Below are 24,494 nucleotides of genomic sequence, written 5' to 3'. Positions count from 1 at the left end.
CATTTTGACCAGTTATAGGTTTCTATAATATTCTCTCTGCTGTAAAAAGAAGTTCATTTTTTAATGAAGAGTGAGCTATACTTATCTGTGGGTTAAAGAAGAATAATTTACAATAAATTTAAAAATTATATTGACTTAAGAAGTTTATAGTAATAGGTTCTCCTCTAAATTCTATGACCTTATAAGTCATTGGTAATTGTCTAGGTTTAGAATATCATGTATGAGTTCCCTTCTATTGAGTAGGGCTTACACCCCATTAGACAGCCATATTACCACTAAGATTTAAGTGTCACTACTGTAGATTTCTGTACATTTTGCCATGTTGGTCACCATTAGAATTCATCAGCTTTACAGAGAGTTAAGAGCATACATGAGAACTCCTCTATAACAGTTTACATAGCATCTTTGAATACTGTATCAAGAATCCTTATAAAGAGACTTGCAGGATTAATTCTAGCTCAATTTTCTCAACTTCTATATCAGACATGTATGGTGTCTTTATTAATAGTGCCTTAAATTCAATTTCTAATGACAACCAAGAGCAACAACAATATTTTATATTATTTTGGTGCTCTCTTCAGCTTCCCTAACCAAATCAGTTGGAGGTTTGTCCATATTTGCCACAGGGGATTTTGTAAGACAGTCTATCACTGTTAAAAGAGAACATTGTCAATTCAAGTAATATAACTTAATTAAAATTGTGTCAGTGTGCATTTTTTAAATAAACATAAAATTATGTTTTCTCTCAGCTTTTCAAACAACCTTAGTGTTAATTGATGCCCTTCTTCTCTCTCCCTCTCTGTTACCCTTCTCTCTTCCCAGGTAAATCCACTTCTTTTTTCCTCTTTTCCTTTTCAGGACAACTGTGTTCTATTCACTTCACTAGAGTCCCTTCTATAACAGCAGTCATCAGTTTCCAATAGCTCCACAGTTTGACATGGGATCTCATGACCTCCTCCCCAGTCTTTGCTGCAATGCTGACTGTCCTTATTTCCTTCAATTCTTGCACAATCCTATATGTTGTGAACTGATTTGTTCATCAGCCAAATTGTATCTAAAAGATAGCCATTCACAACTCTTTTTCCTATCTTCTGACAATTAACACCTTTTCTTCTTAAATGAGGGAGTTTCTTTTCATGTAGCAAAAACAACAAGATACTAACCATGGAATTTAGGCTCTGATAAGATTTAGTGATATGCCATTTTATTAAAATGTCCCAGTTATTAGATGACCTCTGGTGTGAACTATAGATGTTCAATAGAAAAATATTTAACAGGATCTATCAGTAAGCAAGTCATGAGAGCCTCCTCTGGGGAGGAAGCCAAGTATTTCAGGAACAGAATTAAACAGAGAATCAACAATAGAGTAGATTCTAAAGTTCAAAATGAGTACACTAGTATCAGGGGTGGGAAGGATAAAAAATTGCTTTCTTTCTGACTCTACATTCACACAGTACAACATTCTGACATAATCTGTATGGAGTTGTTTCCTCACACATCATGCAATTCTTGGAGGACACCAGGTGGTGTTCCCTAATTCCATTGAATCCTCATCCTGTATAAGTGAAGACGTATCAGATGCTACAAAGGTAGCATTGAGGGTTGAGGGTTCATTTCTAAGAGACATCTTCCAACACACTGCTACTTCCATTGGCAGGAAGACAATTGTCAACATCATTCTTGACTGACAAATTCAAATTGAGGATTGCTACAGCTAATACTTAGGTTTGACTAATTTTTTTTTATTGAAAATATTTTTTTACACAATATTTTTTGATCATGTTGCCCATATCCCGTTTCTTGCTGGCTTCTCCCACCTCCCTATACATGCAGATTTATGCTTTACTTTCTGTCTTTTTAAAAATAAAACGAACAATAATGAGAGAAAACAAGAAATATGTACACACACACACACACACACACACACACACACACACACACACACACAAACCCAAAAATGATAATTTTATAAAAATCAAATGACCAAAAGACAAAGAAAAAAGACTAAACAAAGAAAAAATAGAGAAAAAAAGTCTACAAAATTATGATTGAAATGGTTTTGTGTTTGCCAACTACTCTTGGGTATGGAGCTTGCCCTTAAGTGTTGTTAATATACCCACTGATACTTCCTCGGAGAACTGTTTTCTTTTCAAGTAAGTATCAGTTGTAGATAACTTCTTGGTTAGGGGTGCAAGTCTGTGTTTTCTTCCCCCCTCATTGCAGGGGCTTTTCCCGGATTAAAACTGTGCAGGCTTTGTGCATGTTTTCATACTCTCTGTGAGCGTATATGTGTATTAGTCCTGTTGTATCTGAAACACACTGTTTTCTTAGAGTCAGTCAAAATCTTTGGCTCTTACAATATTTTTGCCTCTTTTTTGGCTAGCCCAGCTCACTCAGTTGGTAGAACATGAGACTCTTAATCTCAGGGTTGTGGGTTCGTGCTCCATGTTGGGCACCAGATATTGGAAGTATTAAGGCAACTCTACATAGTTAAAAGGGAGGTTTATTTTGTGGGGTAACTTGCAAATAAAGGGATAGATTACAGGGTCCAGGAAAGGTGTAGTGCAGTCCAGCAGTGTTCTCTGGAGAACTCTGTTTGGTTTACCTCTAGCTTCCAGGATCCAGGAACCAAGAGAGCAGGCACATCCAAATCTTAAGTCTTACGGGCTCCTGTCTCAGCCCCACCTCATAAGCATGACAGTAACTAGCAACCTCAATGGGGTTAGTACTTCCAGGTCAAAGTGGAACAGCTACCCACTACAGATCCCTTAGCCTAGAGGGTAGGACTCTGGTCATAATATTTCACTTGGGACTGAAATTTCCAACTCTGTGCACATTGTCCAGCTCTAGGTCTCTGTGTTAGTTCTCATCTCCTGCAAGTTTTCCTGAGGAAATGTTGTGCAAGCCACTGATCTGAGGATATGTCAATATGTTACTAATAGTCATTTTATTTTTATGTTCAATTTGCAGAATAATAGTATGAGGATTTCTCCTAGAAATCACAGAGACTATTTCTCCTGCTCTCAGTATTCCTTAGTTGCCTTTAGTTGATTGTGTAGAAAACAGGACTTTTATGTTTGTCCGTTTTAGCTTATCTAATGATGGTTTTGCTCTGCTCATGGTTAGGTAGTCATATTGTTGAGACTTTATGGTCAAGGAAGAGTATACCCATTGATTAGCCAACAGCAAATGATCAGCCCTGAGAACATACATTATATATGCAGAGAAGGGGAATATATGTGTGTGTGTGTGTTGGTGTGTGTGTGTGTGTGTGTGTGGTGTGTGAACACAAAAATAATTAGTGAACAAGTAATTTTTCCATTAATTTGGAAAAGAGAAGAGAAAATGGTAGTATTTGGAAAGGTTTGGAATGAATAAATGAGATAATTATATTACAATATCAAAAAATAAAAGAAATTATTTAAAATAGAAGACAAAAAAAAATCCCTGGAAGTGTGTAGTCAGAAGTTTCCAGTGTCCCGCCTGGTCCCTTAGCCACTCAGATCCTAGTAAACACACAGAGGCTTGCTTGCTAGCTCTTATAACTTAACCCATTTCTATTAATCTTTAAATTGTCATGTTGCTGTGGTGTTATAGGTCTGCTGGCATCTTGCTGTTCCTTGAGTGGCTGCTGGCATCTTGCTACTCCTTTCTCCTTCTACTATCTCTCTTGAATTTTCCCACCTCATTCCATCCTGCCCTGCTATAGGCCAATGCAGCTTTATTTGTCAGCCAATCAGAGCAACATATATTCACAGCATACAGAAAGACATCCCATAGCACTTCCCCTTTTCTGTCTAATAAACAGGGAAGGTTTTAACTTCAACATAGTAAAATTATATATAACAAACAATTTATCATGCAAGAATTACAATATCTAGTCCATTTATTTTTGGCAAAATTAGAAAATATTGACCATCTATCCTATTTTTGTGAGTCTAAAGTTTTACTTCTAAATTATCTTTTGTCATGAGTAAGGAAAGCTATAATTATAATGATGTAGCTATCTAGTCTTCAACTCCATCAAAGACCCCAGAAGGATATAATATTATCTAAGTAAACAGGAAGTGCATTGTAAGCAACTTCTAAAAAATCTAGAATGACAAAGATATCTGGCTGTCTGGACAATCACCCAAATTTCCTCCACAATGCTGGGGCATCCATCTTCAGCCTATAGGCCTAGAGACTCTCAGAGACTTATCCCTATGTCCTATATAATATCTGCCAGTCTCCTCTGTGAAGCAGGAAACTGAAGGACCATTTTGCCTTGTTTTGGCAAATTCAGTGGTCATTTTCCTATGTGTATTATATGTCTAGTTTATACAGCTTATTATCAAGCAGTCCAGGCAAGAGCAATTTTTTGCTCAAATGGCTTTTTTTGCCATAAAGAAAACAAACTCCGCCGGGCGGTGGTGGCGCACGCCTTTAATCCCAGCACTCGGGAGGCAGAGCCAGGCGGATCTCTGTGAGTTCGAGGCCAGCCTGGGCTACCAAGTGAGTTCCAGGAAAAGGCGCAAAGCTACACAGAGAAACCCTGTCTCGAAAAAACCAAAAAAAAAAAAAAAAAGAAAAAAAAGAAAACAAACTCCATATGGAGTTTCTTCAATGTCTATCACCCTCTTTGAAGTAATCGTGCTGTCAGGAGCAGATGTGTCTCACCATTCAGAAAAGTCTAAGTTCTTAAAACATTTTAATTGCCATATTCTGTAGGTCTTTTATGGTGATATTTTATTTATATTAAAATGTTATTTGTATGTTAATAAATAAAGTTGCCCGGGGGTCAGAGCTATTAGCAAGCCATAGGAAAGCAGGGCAGTGGTAGCGTACGCTTGTAATTCCAGCACTTAGTAGGCAGAGCTGGGTAAGTCTCTGTGTGTTCAGGGATACAGCCATTATTGGATACACATGCCTTTAATCTTAATACCAATCATGGAAAACCTGGAGGCCTATACAGACAGGCTGTGAGGAGGCGGTCATGTGGTTGGGTTTACAACCAATGAGAAGGCAGGACAGGAACTCTATATAAAGACTTTAACACAGGGGTAGCTCTGGTTCGGAGAGGTAGGACCACTGCAGGAGGAAGGGTAAGGTTTTGGCTCTTAGCTCTGACCTCTTGGCTTTCTTCTTTGCATTGGTTCTGTGTTTATTGTTTGATGGGAAGGTTGGATACATCTACATTTGGCGCCCAACGTGACAAGAATTCATTAAAAACCGATTGGCTTGGCTTGGCGGCAGGTCCGGTTTCCAGCCTGGGCGGCCCGGCTGCCTAGCTTGGGCCCAGGCCTGACTGACCTGCAGCTGGAACTGCTACAAACAACTCAGACCTGCCCCGCTGAACAGGGCCCCTGCCTGTAAAGCCAAGGCTTGACTCGGCTCAAGCGGCTACACTTTCTCTCTCTTTCTCTCTCTCTCTCTCTCTCTCTCTCTCTCTCTCTCTCTCTCTCTCTCTCTCTCTCGCTGGATTCACACCTCGAACACCAGGTGGCTGTGAAATTCCCTGGGATTCTACTGTTCTACCCAGACTTGGTAAGTCAATTAACATATCTATTTAAAAGAGAATTTTTTTCTACATTAAAAAAAAAAAATGGGCTTTATGTGTACATTGGAAGAAAATTGGGCTTTGTTTGAAATTTTAGGCACTCTGACAATGGAACAACTATATGAAAAGATTAATATTGATCGAATTATTCAGTTTATTACTTTTCTTATCCTCATTTTACTATTTAAAAAGATCGTCAACTTAAGTGCCAGGATAACAGTCTTAGAAAAACTTGTTAAACCGGTAAAAATGAATTATAGAGAAATTCAAATTCAGACAGAAGAAATAAATAGTGAAGTTGTTTCAAAATTGGATCGTAAGGTTACAGAAAGAAAGCCAGTTTTCACACAATCACCCTTAATTTATCCAGTAGCCGTACAGCAGCTACCTGATGAAGAGAATGAACAAAATACTTGGGTTCCAGTTGAAATGTTAGACTTACGAAGATTTAAGGAGGCAATAGCATCTTATGGCATGCACTCCCCATGTGTAAAGCAAATGTTAAACACCTGGTCAACTTGTAATAGGATTATACCAAAGGACTGGCGGGAATTGGCACAGGCTGTTCTTGAACCCGGACAAAATCTCCAGTGGAAAATGTGGTTCAGTAATAAGGCTAAAAATATAGAAAGACAATGGAGGGATAGCGGAATACAAGTCTGCCAGGATCAGCTTATTGGCGAAGGCCAATATGCTTCAGTACAAACACAATGTTCATATGATGTCCAAACCCTACTTCTATGTAAAACGGCAGCTTTGAATGCATGGGACAGAGTTGAAGAACCAGGAAAAAAAACTGAGTCATTTACAAAGGTTATACAGGGCCCCAAAGAATCTTTCACAGACTTCTTACAAAGATTGACTTCAGCAGTACAAAAAATGGTCCCGAATTCACAGGCTAGTCAGATAATAATTGAATCTTTAGCCTTTGAGAATGCAAATGCAGCGTGCAAAAGAATAATTAGGCCGTTAAAGGCAAGATCTGCACCTTTGGAAGATTGGATTAGAGATACAGTTAATGTAGAGGCTTATGACCATGATGATATGTGGGTAGGAAAAGCAATTTCAAAAGGTTTGAGCAATGTTAGATGTTTTGGATGTGGAAAGCAAGGACATTTGAAAAGGGATTGTAAACAGGTCATTCCTAGAAATAATGTTTATTCAAGGAACACTGGCAACAGAATGCCCCTTCCTTCTGGAGTATGCAGAAGGTGTGGTAAGGGAAAACACTGGACCAACGAATGTAGATCAACAAGGGACAGACAGGGTAACCCTCTGCCTCGAGCTTCGGGAAACTCCCAGAGGGGCCTCAGGCAGGCCCCCACAGTAAATCCAGTTCAAACCTTTCCTGCAGTTGTAGAGGAAACTCCTACTCAAAGCAACTAAATAACCAAATGTCTATTGGAATAAATCATGTTAGTCGAGATGATGAAACAGAGAAAATAGGAAATACAGGAAAAAACATAAAGAAAATTTTTTGGCAAACTTCTATTAATGAACAAAGACCAAAACTAACAATAAAAATAAATGGTGTTTTGTTGTCTGGTCTGGTAGACACAGGTGCTGACATTACCATAATTGCACCAGAATTTTGGCATCCAACTTGGCCTCTTCAGGAGGTAAACATTCAACTCTTAGGAATTGGGACATTATCTAGAGTGAAACAAAGTGTAAGATGGCTTGAATGTATAGGTCCAGAAGGACAGAAAGGAAAATTAAAACCATATATGGCTAACATAGCTATGAACCTGTGGGGTCGAGACTTGTTACAACAGTGGAATACTCAGATTAATATCCCTCCAATCTCAGAAACAAATCATAAATTAGTACATGTTTCTGAGAGAAATATTAAAAGATATTATTCTAATGAGTACTCACCAGCCATCCATGTCATACAAGAACAGGGCACAACAACTGATAATCTTCCAAAAACATTAACAGCTCTACCTTTAAAATGGTCAACAGACAAGCCTGTATGGGTTCAGCAATGGCCTTTAACAACAGAGAAACTCCAGGCTTTACAAGAGCTGGTGGAAGAACAGTTAAATGCTCATCATATTGAAGAATCAACCAGCCCTTGGAATTCTCCTGTATTTGTTATAAAAAAAAAATCTGGTAAATGGAGAATGGTAACAGACCTTAGAGCAATTAACAAAGTAATTCAGCCAATGGGCTCTTTACAATCTCGAATTCCTTTACCTACTCTGTTACCAAAAGGCTGGCCTCTCATAGTTATTGATTTAAAAGACTGTTTCTTTTCAATACCCTTACAAGAAAAAGACAGAGAAAGATTTGCTTTCACAGTGCCTACTTATAATAATTCTCAACCGGTTAAAAGATTTCAATGGAGGGTTCTCCCACAGGGAATGTTGAATAGCCCAACTTTGTGCCAATATTTTGTAAAACAGCCATTAGAAGTGGTACGTAAAAAATTTCCTAAATCTATAATTTATCATTATATGGATGACATTTTATTAGCTGATTCAAATGCAGATACTTTAGAAAGAATGTTTGAAAAAGTAAAGAAAATTTTGCCTTGCTGGGGATTACAAATTGCTTTAGAAAAGGTACAAAGAGGAGATTCTATTAATTATTTAGGATATAAAATAGAACTTCAAAAAATTAGACCTCAAAAAGTGCAAATTAGGAGAGATCGACTACAGACTCTTAATGACTTTCAAAGATTATTTGGAGACATTTCTCATCTAAGAACTATTGTTGGGGTAAAAAATGATGAACTGAATAATTTGTTTAAAACCTTAGAAGGTGATAAGGACTTAAATAGTCCAAGAGAATTATCACCTGAAGCTGAGAAAGAATTGGCCTTGGTAGAAAAGAAAGTACATGAAGGGCACGTAGATCGTATTGATCCAAAGCTGGATTGCATTTTGGTTATTTTACCTTCTAGGCATTCCCCAACAGGAATATTAATGCAAAGGGAAGATATTATATTGGAATGGATATTTTTACCAAATAAACCAAATAAAAAATTAAAAACTTATGTGGAAAAAATCTCTGACTTGATTTGGAAAGGAAAATTGAGACTTCGTCAATTAGCAGGAATAGACCCAGCAGAAATTGTCGTACCTTTAACTAAGGAGGACATTGAAAAATTATGGATAGAAAATGAAGCTTGGCAAAAAGCTTGTAGTAATTTTTTGGGAGAAATTAACAGCAAATATCCCAAAAGCAATAGAATTGATCTTATAAAGAGAGCTGATTGGATCTTGCCTCAAATTGTGAGGAAAAAACCCATATCTGGAGTTCGTACATTTTATACAGATGCCAACAAACAAGGAAAGGCAGGTTACAAATCAGAAAATTTAAGTAAAGTGGTTCAAAGTCCTTATAATTCAGTTCAAAAATCAGAATTGTATGCTATTCTGTTGGTATTAATGGATTTTTCAGAACCTCTCAATATAGTAACTGACTCTCAGTATGCTGAAAGAGTAGTATTACATATTGAGACTGCAGAATTTATCCACGATGCTTCAGAATTAACTTCATTATTTATTCAATTACAAGATACAATCAGAAAACGGAGTCATCCTTTATATATAACTCACATCCGATCCCATACTGGTCTGCCAGGCCCTCTAGCACAAGGCAATGATGAGATTGATAAATTATTGATAGGAAATGTGCTGGAGGCCTCAGAATTTCATAAAAAACATCATGTAAATAGTAAAGGTTTAAAAAAGGATTTTTCCATAACCTGGCAACAAGCCAAAGAAATAGTAAAGAAATGTCCTACTTGTTCCTTCTACAATCAAACACCATTACCAGCAGGATGTAACCCAAAGGGTACTCAGAGGAATGAAATCTGGCAGATGGACGTGTTTCACTTTGCAGAATTTGGAAAACTGAAATATGTACACCACACTATCGATACTTATTCAGGATTTCAATGGGCAACTGCTTTGAGTTCTGAAAAAGCTGATTCTGTAATCACTCATTTGCTAGAAGTTATGGCCATTATGGGTATACCTGCACAAATCAAAACTGATAATGCTCCATCATATGTCTCTGTTAAAATGAAACAGTTTTTTGCTTATTATAATATAAACCATGTTACAGGTATACCACATAATCCTACAGGTCAAGCAGTTATAGAAAGATCAAACAGAACTCTAAAGGATATGCTAAATAAACAAAAAGGAGTAACAAAAACCCCCAGAAATAGACTACATAATGCTCTATTAACTTTGAATTTTCTCAATGCCAATGAGAAAGGAACAACAGCTGCAGAGAGACATTGGATAATAGAAAAAACTACAGAATTAAATCAACCTATATACTTTAAGGATGTGCTGACCTCAGAATGGAAACCAGGGTATGTGTTACGTTGGGGACGAGGTTTTGCTTTTATTTCTACAGGAGAAGATAAGCTGTGGGTACCATTAAAATTGATAAAGGTTCGATTTGAACAAGAGAGACCTCTTAATTAGAGGAGGTGATAGTTCATCAACTATCGTAAACATCCAATTTAAACTAACTTACACCAGTAACACATGCCTTTTCATTTAATCAGATAACTTGTCAAAAAGGAACATCCCCAAAAAACCTTGGGGAAAGGTTTTTGTTTTTGTCTTTTAGGAGAATGAAGGTTAACGAATTTGAAGAACACTGGACAAATGAGACAACTGAAGAAAAGGAACAAATCATCTATCCTAAGAAACAGAGTGAAATGGCGTATGGGTATGTTATCTAAAAAAATTTTATGTCTTCCTAAATGTTTGTTTCTGCTTTTCTTTAAAGATTTAACACTATTTAACTTCTAATAGTCCCAGTTCAATTAAAATTTAAAGCTGACTTTGGAGTTGGAGAATGGCTCTCTCCTTCTTTAAACTCAAGCATGTTGTTAAAAGGAAAATGCAAACTCCCTGTATCATGACAGAGGAAAAGAGCCATCTTCTGCTATGGGACAGGAGAAAAGCCAAATTAATTAAGGGACTATTCTATTACGAATCTCAACTCTTTGATTCTATTCTGATTCTTTAAACTTTTCTTAAAGTATGAATTTTATATCAAAATTTACAAGATCAATATATATAGATATATATACATTTTAAACTTTGTTAAGATATAAATGGTCATATAGAGTACTAACTAATTCTAAAAAGTCGCATATATAGTCTTTGTGTTCGAGTCTCTTATCAGTTTTTTGCAGGAAATCACAGTTAGGCCTAACATCAACTGAAGTCTCCAGGAAGAAGATGGGGCCCCACAACAACAACAATTCCACGTGGACAATAATAACATCACTAAGCTGACAAACATCATCTACAGATCAGCTTTGAACTACAAAGTGCTCAGAGCAATTTTAAGAAGAGCTAGCTGAGATGATCCAGTCTCAAAGACTACTTGAATAAGGATTTGAGATAAACCCTGAATTTTGGCATTATACACAGACTGGATAACGAAGGATATATTTACCTTTCCTAGAATTTGACAATTAACCTAAAATTTTTCTTTCAGGATAAAGATACCTTCGCCCATACCCAGCAGGAAGCAATTTCAAGAATACGACGCCCACATTCCCAAAGAGGTGGTGTGGGGCGGTTGGTTTTTTTGGTCTTTTAATGGGTTTTGGGTCTGGGATAATTTTCATTGATTAGGGGGGTTGGTTACAAGTTGTTGTCAAGGGTTAGGAAAAAGGCTAAGCAAAGGAGATTAGATTTAAGGTTCTTATTAAAAAAAAAAAAGAAAGAAAGAAAAGAAAAATGTAAATACTTTACATTGGATTGGATTGTTTTATATTGTATACAAATTATATATATTGAAATTGATATTGTTAGAAAATGTTATATATATTTTTCTAATTGTACCGTTCATCTAACAATGTAATGCAATTTTCTGATCCTTGAATGTTATTACCAACTATTAGGATATAAAGAAATGAAAGTTAGTAGTTAGATATTATAATAGAACTTGTAGTTATATTAGGTATGTTTTCAAGATTGAGTAGACATATTTTAGATAGACAGGTTATCTTCAAACCCTTCAGAGATCTACAGAATATGGCATTTAAAATGTTTTAATAACTTAGAAAATTTTTCTTTTTTGTTATGACTATGAGACATGTCAACTCCTGGCAGTACCAATCTACTTCACAGAAAATATGGGCATTGAAGAAACTGCATATGGAGTTAACTTTCATTGTGGCAAAAGTTAGCCACTGGACAACAAAAGTTAGCCTCGAATCAACAGGACAAAATGGACAAACAGGACATAAAACAAAGGATTACTGATTCTTGCCAAAACAAGTGTGGTTATGGCTTTATCAAAAGGCATCTTCAGAGGCCAGGACAATATGGCACCATCCCTGAAGTGGCCTTCGCAATTCGAAAAAGGTACAGTGCCCTTTTCTTCGAAGGCAGCTGAACAGGCAGTGGGCCGATGGCCTCTGATGTGCAATGGAACAGCAGCTGAAACAGTTATTCTTGAAGAGTAACTAAGCTCACGCCTCTCAATAGTAGACTGGCATTTGATGGAGGGATATGGAGAAGAATGGGATGCTGAGATGAAGCCATATATACACAGCCAGGAAGAATGGACAGCTGAGTTGGAAAACCATCAGCAATTTCCAGAATTTGAAATCCTGAATCATGACATGACACTAGTGGAATTCAGGTGTTTCTGGTACATGGACTACTCTCACTCAATGTGAGGTTGAACTGTTGACCTTGTGTACAACCTGCTTCACAAATGAGTCTGTTGGATATGCTGGGCCTATAGGCTGAAGATGATGCCCCAGCACTTCGGAGAAACCTCAGGTGACTGTCCAGACAGCTGTCTGTTTCTGTCAACTCACAAATTTTTTGGAGGTTGCTTATGTGCACTTCCTGTTTTTATTTTTGTTAGTTAATATTATTTCCTTCTTGGGTCTCTGAGGGAGTTGAAGATTAGTTAGTTATAGTTGAAGGTTAGTTAGTTATAGTTGAAGATTAATTAGGATACATTTTGGACTTACCAAAATAGGATAGATAATGAAATTATTTTCTCTGAATTTGTCAAATACAAATGGACTAGACATTGTTTAGGTATTTATTACTTATATATATTGTATATAGTTATTATCCTTTTGTATATAGTTTTTCTTATATTAGTTATAAGCTTTTTCTTTTTTTCCTTTTTATTAAAATAGAAAAGGGGAAATATGGTGATATTTTATTTATATTAAAATGTTATTTGTATGTTAATAAATAAAGTTGCCCGGGGGTCAGAGCTATTAGCAAGCCATAGGAAAGCAGGGCAGTGGTAGCGTACGCTTGTAATTCCAGCACTTAGTAGGCAGAGCTGGGTAAGTCTCTGTGTGTTCAGGGATACAGCCATTATTGGATACACATGCCTTTAATCTTAATACCAATCATGGAAAACCTGGAGGCCTATACAGACAGGCTGTGAGGAGGCGGTCATGTGGTTGGGTTTACAACCAATGAGAAGGCAGGACAGGAACTCTATATAAAGACTTTAACACAGGGGTAGCTCTGGTTCGGAGAGGTAGGACCACTGCAGGAGGAAGGGTAAGGTTTTGGCTCTTAGCTCTGACCTCTTGGCTTTCTTCTTTGCATTGGTTCTGTGTTTATTGTTTGATGGGAAGGTTGGATACATCTACAGTCTTTGAAGTGTTTGAAGATGACCTACAGAATTGAAATATATCTTTGTATATCTACAAATCATAACTGACATGATTATAAATTTAGCTATCAGAGAAGACTAATTATTAATCTATATTTCTTAATTATACATTACAATTTAAATGAGTTTCATAAACATAATATTTTAAATAAGAATAGAAATATATATATATAGTGTAACAAAATTAACTTTAAATTTGTATCAATAAGCCAAAATCCATAGCAATGTAAAACATTTCAAACATGTTGTGCTCATTAAATGTAGATTCAATAATCTACCCTTTTATCCTATCATATCTATGTCCTCTTTTCTTCTTTAGAAAGAGATTGCATTTATAATCAACCTCCTTAAAATAAAATAAACATTTGTAAACAATATTTTGGAATTTTGACATAGGCTTTTTTTATACTACCTCCTATTGATTGGGGGCACTGGCAATCTTATGGGAATCCTGAGAAAATTTAAGATAATGTTCAAGTCCTGGGAAGACCAGCTATAACCTTTGTTGATAGGTAACATCTGTTAAAGTTCAGGAGGTCTTGCTTGATCAAATCTGATCCATCTTAACCTGGAACAAATCCATAGCTTCTTGCTTCCTGTGGAAACAAAAGCAGAGCCCTCTTTCCAAAGCAACATAACCTTAGATCTAAGTTTTGAAGTCAAGATACCTTTAATATATACATATATTACACACACATATATTGCATACATTATAAACCATTTAGAGGTTTATTTCATCTTAAACTGTCTTTTGTGTATCTATAATCCTTTTCTGATCATTGCTTTAAACTGCAGCTTGGCTAGGACCGAATCAGTGGCTTTGGCTGCTGACTCTACCCATCTTAGCTTTCCAACATGGCGGAGGTTCCTTTATTGCCAGCTCTGTGCAGTGGATCTATGACTCCATCAGGAAACCATGCTTATCGCTGACTCTGGGAAACAGTGGGTCTATGCCTCCATCCAGCAATGTGTAGACCAGAACCCTCCCCCCTTTTTTTTGTCTGTACTAGCAAAAGCTAAATTCACCATGCAGTGTGCTGAACAGCTTGGAGAAACCTCTGTGTACTGTGGCATGGTACATGCCATAGTGTCTCTCTATCATGGCTTACCTGATAGGCATAACTAGTAAGTTGTTTTTAGCTCCATTTTACAATCCTTTTTTTAAAGCTTTCTCATGTTTTGGGTGGAAATTCTTGCTACCACATCTGGGTGCCAAAATGTAGTCAGAAGTTTTCCTGTGTCCTCCCTGGTCCCAGAGCTGCTCATACCCAAGTAAACACACAGAGGTTTATAATAATTATGAACTGGATGGCCTATGACTCAAGCTTCTTGCTAGCTAGCTCTTCTAACCACCCATTTCTATTAATCTATAAGTTACCACATTGCCATGGTGTTATTGGTCTGCTGGCATCTTGCTGCTCTTTGGGAGGTGGCTGGTGTCTTCCCCACTCCTTTCTCCTTTCACTATCTCTCTTAGATTTTCCCACCTGACTCCATCCTGCCCTGCTATAGGCCAATGCAGCTTTATTTATTAACCAATCAGAGCAACACATATTCACAGTGTACAGAAAGATCCCACAGCAGAAGAGTTACTTTGACAATATCATAGACCACAGCACAAAGTTTAACAATAAATAAATGCATAGCCTAAGTTTATAAGGGAAGCAAGAGGGCTTCTGTGTACTCAGGATACACTACTTATAAAGCAACTGCAAACACTCAGAGAAAGATCTTTGGTGTTTCTTTAATGTTTCTTCAATGCACCATGGCAGAGCCAGCCATCCATTTTTGGTGAACAATTTAATTCTCAGTATGTAGTTTATCTACATGTGAGTAATAGAAAAGGATCACAAAAGTCCCAACCCTCTTACCACATGGTTAATTCCATGGAAAGCATGATATCTGTCTCTCTATGACAACAATAAAAACTGTTACCACCTAAGAAATTCCAAGTGTTTGGAAGATTAATTTTTTTGGAATTGAAATTCAAAAATCAATTATGAATGAAAGAGTCTTTTCTGAAACATGCACATGTGGGAGTTAGAATTTCTGTAAAAGAAGACAAGTGGATAAAATATCCAATATTTCCTTTTTACTGTACCTCCACATTACAATTTTTTAGCTCTCTAAACTTGCTGCTTGTGTTGAGACATACTATTATAAGAGTACAGGTCTGTCTCCCATGCTGCATATACTTTATGCTTGATTTTCACAGAGGAAGCTTTACCTGCACCCATGAAATGTAATTTTTTAAAGAGTCAATATATTTTGGAATAGTAATTGTTTTTAGCTAGAATGTATATGATCCTTTAAATAAAAGCAATACTGGCTTGAAAATAAATAATGTTTATGTTAAAGTGCTTGTTTTGGGTTTTGGTAGTAGTGGTTTAGGTGGGGAACAGGAGTAGTTATGAATGAAATTGTATATGCATCTATAAATCTTTACATATGCAGGTTATATTTGAGTTTCTCAGTGAGGAATATGGAATATTTTATTAGTAAGGTTTTTCTGTTCACAAAATTTATCCATAGAAAATCTAATTCATTTAATTCCTGTATGAAGTATATGCTTCCTTGACTTGAATTGAACAAAGATTTCCTTTTTGGTACAAATATTTTTATGAAAAGTAGTATCATTATATTTCAACTTCTGGAGAAATTTTTCTACATTCCTCTGTTCTTTTAATGATATGCTTATTTTAGCAGATGCCATTCCCTAAATAATATTACTGTGGTTTTAGTGTCAGAAAGTATGCAAAATCTTCCTTCTTTTTGAGTAAATGTTGACTGATAACATATGCATTCATGATCAGTGACCTTTGAGAATATGAATAAGACAAAATACTTTACTCAAATTTAAAAGATAAATACAGCCATCTTCTGTATATATATATATATATATATATATATATATACATATATATATATATGTATATATATATACATATATATATATGGAAAGAAAAGGGATAAATGTTGTAATAATGTTGTAATTGTATTATAGTATCAAAAAAAATAAAATTGAAAAAAACTAAATACATATCAAATCTAGCCATTAAAGAAACAATCATATTTGCAGTGAGACTAGATATTAGAATATATATATATATACATATATATATGTATATATTTTATATATATATATATATAAAATTCCTTACTGGGGGGATGAATTACTTAATGCGAGTTAAGCAGGAATTTGATAAATTTTTTGGGACATACATTAATTACTTCATGAAATATACATATCCATTCTTATCAGTGTGAGATCTGCCACATTTTTTCAGATTCCAAAGTGTTTTTCTTTTAACAATTCTCATTGTATGTCATTAGTTGCAAGAAATTGACAAGAAGCACTAAAATTAGTACAGAAGCTGACAGAGGGTCTCATCTGTAAATCAGATACTGCCAAGAAAATGTATTTTTGTCACATATAACAGAAAAGTGGTTTGTATATGATAGACTCCTTTGAACTTTATTGAAAAAGACTGATGGTGACATGCCCAAATACAAGTATATCTGCTCTCTGCTTTCTCTATTCTTGTTGCCAAATGCTCGATCAAACTTACGTCTTTCCTCTGCCTATCTGTAGCTAGAACAAAAATAACACAAAGATTTTTGCAAAAACAAAAAAAAAATCAAATAAGAATGTGGTAACAATCAGTGGAAGGAATGTGCTTGAACCTTGGACACTACTTCTTGACCCCTCTGAGAATTACATCATTTGGTAGCATTGACCATGCCAATATAATTCACTAATGCGTCCAAAAATAAGGAAAGTAGCTGAAATCATCTTGAAGGATAACACTAGCAAGATTTAATTATACTGCTCAATTTATTTACTTCTTCATTTTTCATTAAAAATTATAATTAATATTTATTGGAGTTTACTATAAAGGCAAAATCCCAAACATTCAGACCACATACTCAGACAAGGAAGTATCTTAGTAACTTAGTGGTAGAATCTAAGCTTTCTGTTCAGTGTTCAGGTTCTTCCCCATTTTTAATGAATATTTGCAGGTTTTCTTTCATTTTGATTATTTTCTAAATGATTCATTATAAAACTATTGTATTGTAGAGTTACAAACAGTCTAGTAATGGCTTTAAGTATGTTTATTGTGCTAGGATGTATGAAAACACCATGCAATTTTATTAGAGGCCTGAAAACATGCGGATTTATTTATATCTCTCTACTTCTAAGTGTGCATATATGATGTGTGTGTGTGTGTGTGTGTACACACACATATTTACACATTACATACATTGATCTTAGAAGAATAAAGTGATCTCTGTCAAAATTATAATGCTATGGTTTTACATGATTTAGGTAAGCATATATTCAGTTGCTTCTCTAAAGTGTATCATAACATAGTTTCCTTAAGATTTATTTTATTTTTTATTTTATTTATTTTAAATTTATTCAGTGTATTGTTTTGGTATATGTAAGTAAGTATATGTGAGTATGAGTCCTCATAGAGGGTTGAAGAGGTTGTCAGATCACTTGGAGCTAAACTAAAGGCATTTGTGATCTGTCCAGCATGAGCATTGGGAACTGAACTTGAATCTTAAGCAGCTATCTCTAGCACTAATATGAAAGCTTTTTATATTCCAAAATGGCTGAAGAATAGGAACTCTCTACTTACCTATCAAATTCTAATAATCAGAGAGGTTCTGTGAATTATATTACCTGTGAAACCAACCTGATTAATTAAATTAGAATCTTGGGTAGAAAATAATTGTTATCAGTATTTTGTTTTAATTTACTCAGGTGATTTTATTGAATAGGGTTGTACAGTTCATGCAGAGTAGAATATTGGCAGTTCTGGAAAAACAAAACATAGGAATCAATGAAAACTGTGTCCAGAAGGAAATAAACTTAAATGATGAAAATTATATTTTTAGTTTAAAGTTCCCCATTGATTTTCTACATACTGTGAACGGTGAAACCATAAGTTGTCAGTATTAACAGTGAGTTTTTTAAATACAAAATTTAGTCTATAATCAACCTACAGCTGTGTACTCATGACGATCTTCTTTTGAGTGTGCAGCAAGAAGGGGCTTCTCTCTCTTTAGTTTCCACTCTGGGACTATGAGTTCCTTGTAGTGATTCAGCTTGCTGACATTTTAAAATTCCCAACCACTTGCCTCAGTATCTGCAGATAATTATCTCCAGGAAGGAAGGCAACACTGCTGGGCTTTCTTGTTGTCTAGTCTTCACTCACAGGTAAGAAGTCCACTGAAGCCACAGTAGAATGAGAACATTGTGGCTTCCATTATGTCTTTGTCCCAGATGCCTTGAGAGTGTTAGTGCAAAGCACAAGAAATAACTTAAAAAACCAGAAGCTTCCATACTATATCTGATGTACACTCATAAAGCAGGTGTAGTTACCAGGAAAGTACCTGCCTGTCTCCACTCACATTGCTGAAATGTATGGTTTCTGTGCAGGGACAAACACATGAGATAATGGTATGAGTTCCATAGTCCATTCTGAGAAAAAGGGTTTCATTTGGATCAAAGAAAATAAACTACAATTCTAAAATCTTTATCTGAAACAAAATGTTTGATTGATAGCCATTAAAAGGAGCTTGATCCCTTCAAAACTACAAAGTTGCCAAATGGAAAGAGCTAGGAAAGAGGGAGCAAGATATCTTATTGAGATCACAGTCAACTGTTGAGAATTGGGAGTCCTTTGCACATGACTGAGTAGAGTCAAAATGGAGCAATCAGGAAAGTACATGGGGTGGAAATGAAATATTTCTCAATCTGTGTATAAGCTGACCATCAACTCTAGAGGTGTATAAAAGTGAATTACATATTTTAAAATAAAAACTAGTTGTAGAAGACATTCTCTCCAACAAAGCAGAAACCTCATAAGTTTTATTGGATTTAAAAATAATTGGATTGAATTTATTTCCTTTTGCAGACAGTTTTCATTGATTTCTGTGTTTTGTTTTTCCAGAATATTCTACTCTGGATGGATTATCCAATGCTATCCAATAAAATTCTTAAACACAGCAGGCATTTATTCACTCACTGAATGATAACATAGTCTGATCACATGTGGTTCTTGGGAAACTACACTTAAGGTATTAATACACATGTTTTCATCCAAAATATATCAGAAATGACTGGAAAGCAGTAGTCATTGACTGAACATAGAAAATAAGATTATAAACTAAATGAACTCTGAATTACAAATGCAACATATGCAGAAGCTTGTAAATAGCAAACCAAGGAGCCTTAGCTATAATTCATGACAAAATGGCTTATGCTACCCAAGAGTGACTCCTTGATAAAAAGCATTCAAATCATAACCTACCTCAGTTAAATATATAAATCTTATGCATGATCCTTATGTGAAATGTAACTAAGTCAACATTGGCAATGAAGAGAACTGAGTATGAACAGAATGTTTTTAAGTAAATAGCCACAAAGCCCTTAAACAAAATACTTTTAGTCAGAATCCAACTGTACATAAAAAATGATGATTTACTGAGATAAAAAGAGATTTACACATAGAAATATAAAATATTTTACCACTACAACATTGGCAAAGTATGGACTGTCAGATTACATTTGTAAGGTGAAGTGAATAAACCTAAATCATTGTTATTTCTGCATCTATTATGGTCTCCTACCTTGTGTTTTGGTGGGATTTCTGTTACGTGTTAATGTGTATATCTCTGAATCTATATATTATTTATGCTTTTTCTTTTCCTTTTTTCTGTTCAGCTGTTTGTTTTGTCTTAGTCAGGTTTGTTTGTTTTTATTTTATTATTTTTCAATTATTATTATTATTATAATTATGATGATAATAATAATTTTTTATTATACATCTGTTTGCTTTCTAATGAGAGCATGAAAGTGTGTGGATTGAGTGAGTGGAGAAGGGGGGAGGATATGAGAGAAGTTGGGGGAGTAGAAATAGTAATCAGAATATATTGTATAAAAAATAAATTACCTTCTATTTAAAAAAAAAGAACAAATGTACACCAAACTAGAACTGTTTCTTCAAACTAGTAACAGGCAACCAAAACTACTATAGTAAGTGGTAGAGCAGAGAGACACATTTCATGAGGAAAATGAAAACTGGGGTAAATCCTATTTACATTTTATTTAATACTTTTTTATGGGTAAGTAAGAAAGGATAAATCAGACAAGCAATCATTGAGACAGGTAGGAAAATAGAAAAAATATTTCCTTTAGTAAGTAAGATGACATTTATGTGGAAAATACTTAGTAATTTATGAAAAAAAGTATCACAATGAGCAGAAGAGTTCACCAATTTGGGAGATCCAAAATCAGACCACAAACATCAATTTCATTTACTTACATTAATAAGAAATCACAAATACACAAAGTATAAGGACAATTACTAATAGAGTAAAATAAAACTGTATCAATAAATTCATTAGATTTTGAGAATTTCCAAACATGTACTGAAAAATTCCAGATGTTATTGAAAGAAATGGACAATTATTTAATTTAAAGGGAGCATGTATGCAGGTATGCATCTTAGTAGAGTAGATATAAATACTAAAAATTAATCTACAAAGCTAATGAAATTATGTCTATATAAGAGAAATGAACAAATGATAACACCAGTAGGCATAAAGGACAAAGAAAAAGGAATATTAAACATGTATGGATCAGCTGATGAGTGTATTAATAAAAGTGGCATGATCATGTACTGAAACAATGTCATAAATAAAAATATGTGAACAATGCTATGCAGGCTGCCCCAGTTGCTGGCCAGAAGGGAAGACTCCTGTGGGCAGGCATCCCCACCAACCCCCACATTGTACCCTGCAATCTACAAGACCCATGCCCTACCCCAAATCCATACATCCCTGTGTGACCTCAGCAGCTTCCTGAGACACAGATTCTGCCAGCTCCTATTGGACCAAGAGCATCTCCCTGAGACAGAGAATCCACCAGCTCTTTTTTTTTTTTTTTGGTTTTTCGAGACAGGTTTCTTTGTGTAGCTTTGCACCTTTCCTGGAACTCACTTGGTAGCCCAGGATGGCCTTGAAGTCACAGAGATCCACCTGGCTCTGCCTCCCAGTGCTGGGATTAAAGGCATGTGCCACCACCGCCTGGCAGAATCCATCAGCTCTTATTGGACCAAGAGGTGAATGACTCTTCTCCCACTCAGAGAGTCCTGCCTCTAGGACTTAGATCTTGGGGCACAATCCATGCCCAGGAACCTTCACCTGTCACTGTCCCAGTTGCTGGCCAGTAGGAAGATTCTTGGGGGCAGGCTCTGCCACCAAAACTTCCCATCAGATCCTACAAACTATAAGATCCACACCCTTCCCAAACCAACCATCCCCCTGTGACCTCAGTGGCTTCCTGAAACACAGAATCTGGCAGGTCTGATTGAACCAAAGCAGCTCCATGAGACACAGAATCTGCCAGCTCCAATCAGATCAAGAGTTACTAAAGCACCAAGAGTAACCCCCTGACACACAGACACAGTAAGAACAATAGCAACTCGCTCAGACACAGGCACCTCTTGCACCTATTGGAAGAAGAGATGGGTAGATGCCAGTGCAAAAAATACACACAACAACAAAAAGAGTAATATGGCACCACCAGAACCTAGTGGTTCTACATCAGCAAGACCTGAACATCTCAATGTGGAAGAAGCAGAAGAAAGAGACCTTGAAAATAACTTTAAGAGGAAATGAAAAATTCCCTTAAAGAAATTGAGGAAAAAAATTGGAAGAGATCAATAAATCCCTTAAAGGAAGCCAAGAAAACCAAGGAAAAGTAATTAAACAGGTGAAGGAAACAGTTCAAAACCTTAAAATTAAAATAGAATCATTGAAGAAGACACAAACAGAGGGAATACTAGAAACAGAAAATCTGAATAAATAAGCATGAGCTACAGATGCAAGCATAGCCAACAGAATACATGAGATGGAAGAGAGGATCTCTGGCATGGAGGATACAATAGAGTAAATTGATTTGACAGGAAAGAAAACACTAAAGACCAAAACATCATAACAAAAGATGTCCAGGAAATCTGGGACACCATGAAAAGGCCAAGCCTAAGAATAATAGGGATAGAGGAAGGAGAATACCAACTAAAAGGCACAGAAAATATATTCAACAAAATCATAGAAGAAAACATTGCCAACTTAAAGAAGTAAAAACCTATGAAGATATAAGAAGCTTATAGAACACTGAATAGACTAGACTCTCCAAAAAGTCCCCTTGCCATATAATAAATAAACCACTAAACATGTAGAACAGCAGGGCAGTGGTAGAACACACCTTTAATCCTAGCACTTGGAAGGCAGATCCAGGTGGATTTCTGTGAGTTTGAGACCAGCCTGGTCTACAGAGCGAGATCAAGGACAGGCACCAAAACTACACAGAGAAACCCTGTTTCAAAAAACCAGATCAGCAATAGAAGGAACATACCTAAACATAATAAAGGCAATTTAGAGCAAGCCAATAGCCAACACCAAATTAAGTGGAGAGAAATTCAAAGCAATTCCACTGAAATCAGGAATAAGACAAGGCTGTCCACTCTCCCCCCATATATACTGAATATAGTACTCAAGGTCCTAACTAGAGCAATAAGACAACAGAAGGAGATCAAGGGGATACAAATTGGAAAAGAAGAAGTCAAACTTTCACTATTTGCAGATAATATGATAGTATACATAAATGACCCCAAAAATTTGACCAAGGAACACCTACAGCTGATAGTAACCTTCAGTAATGTGGCAGGGTACAAGATTAACTCAAAAAATTCAGCAGCTCTCCTATATACAAATGATAAACAGACTGAGAAAGAAATCAGAGAAACCTCACCTTTTACAATAGCCACAAACAACATAAAATACCTTGGGGTAACTCTAACTAAGCAAGTGAAAGACCTGTATGATAAGAACTTTAAGTCTCTGAAGAAAGAAATTGAAGAAGCTATCAGAAAATGGCAAGATCTCCCATGCTCATGGATAGGTAGGATTAATATAGTACAAATAGCTATCTTAACAAAAGCAATCTACAGATTCAATGCAATACCCATCAAAATCCTAACACAATTCTTCACAGACCTGGAAAGACAAATACACAACTTCATATGGAAAAATAAAAAGCCCAGGATAGCAAAAACAATCCTGTACAAAAAAGCAACTTATGGAGGCATCACCATGACTGACCTCAAGCTCTACTATAGAACTATAACAATAAAAACAGTTTGGTATTGGCATAAAAACCAACATGTAGACCACTGGAATTGAATCAAAGACCCTGACATTAACCCACACACCTATGAACATTTGATTTTTGACAAAGAAGTCAAAATTGTATAATGGAGAAAAGAAAGCATCTTCAACAAATGGTGCTGACATAACTGGACATCAACATGTAGAAGGCTGCAAATAGATTCTTATCTATCATCATGCACAAAACTCAAGTCCAGGTAGATCAAAGACCTCAACAAAAATCAAGTTACACTGAGCCTGATAGAAGAGAAAGTAGAAAGTAGTCTTGCATGCATTGGCCCAGGAGACCACTTCCTAAATACAATACCAGTAGCACAGACTCTGAGAACAACAGTTCATAAATGGGACCTCCTGAAACTGAGAAGCTTCTGTAAGGTAAATGACACCCTAAATAAGACAAAAAGACAGCATACAGAATGGGAAAAGATCTTCACCAACTCCATATCTGACAGAGGTCTGATCTCCCATATATGTAAAGAACTCAAGAAACTAGATAGCAAAATACAAAACAATCCAATTGAAAAATGGCCTACAGAGCTAAACAGAGAATTCTCGAAGGGAAGAATCTCAAATGGCCAAAAGACATTTAAGGAATTGCTCAACATCCTTAGTCATCAGGGAAATGCAAATCAAAACGATTTTGAGATACCATCTTACACCTGTCTGTAGCAGGAATCTTAATGAGTCTTTATTAATAAAACAAACCTGGAGCCAAGTATTGGGGTGAACTCTGGAAGATCAGAGAGATAGAAGAAGCCACAGCTAACCTCACCTGGCCAACTTCTCAGCTGATCTTGTTTCCTCAGACTGGAAGCCTCTGTGTCCTCATATCCGAATGGCTTTCAGCTGAACTGTGCTGCTCAAAACCTAAAAGCTTAACCAGCCAAATGCTTCTAGTTTCTGGTGTTCACACCTTATATATCTTTCCTTTCTAGCATCACTCCCTGGGATTAAAGGCTTGCTTTCTGGGATTAAAGGCGTGTATCACCATGCCTGATTGTTTCCTTGAACAGATGGATTTCTGCCTCTGGAATGCTAGGATTAAAGGCGTGTGCCACCACTGCCTATCCTC

At 36.0% G+C, this 24,494-nt stretch overlaps 1 pseudogene; it reads left to right on the top strand.

Moving 5' to 3' along the window:
- LOC128113068 (prohibitin 1-like) overlaps window positions 1-886 on the top strand; it is a 114,382-nt pseudogene extending 113,496 nt beyond the window's left edge.
- The last annotated feature ends 23,608 nt before the right edge of the window (window positions 887-24,494 follow it).

Source organism: Peromyscus californicus, unplaced genomic scaffold, assembly GCF_007827085.1.
Source record: "Peromyscus californicus insignis strain IS unplaced genomic scaffold, ASM782708v3 Scaffold_17__1_contigs__length_78620276, whole genome shotgun sequence".
Classification (NCBI taxonomy): domain Eukaryota; kingdom Metazoa; phylum Chordata; class Mammalia; order Rodentia; family Cricetidae; genus Peromyscus; species Peromyscus californicus.
Note: the sequence above shows the minus strand (reverse complement) of the source record. Positions and strands in the feature narration are given on the sequence as shown.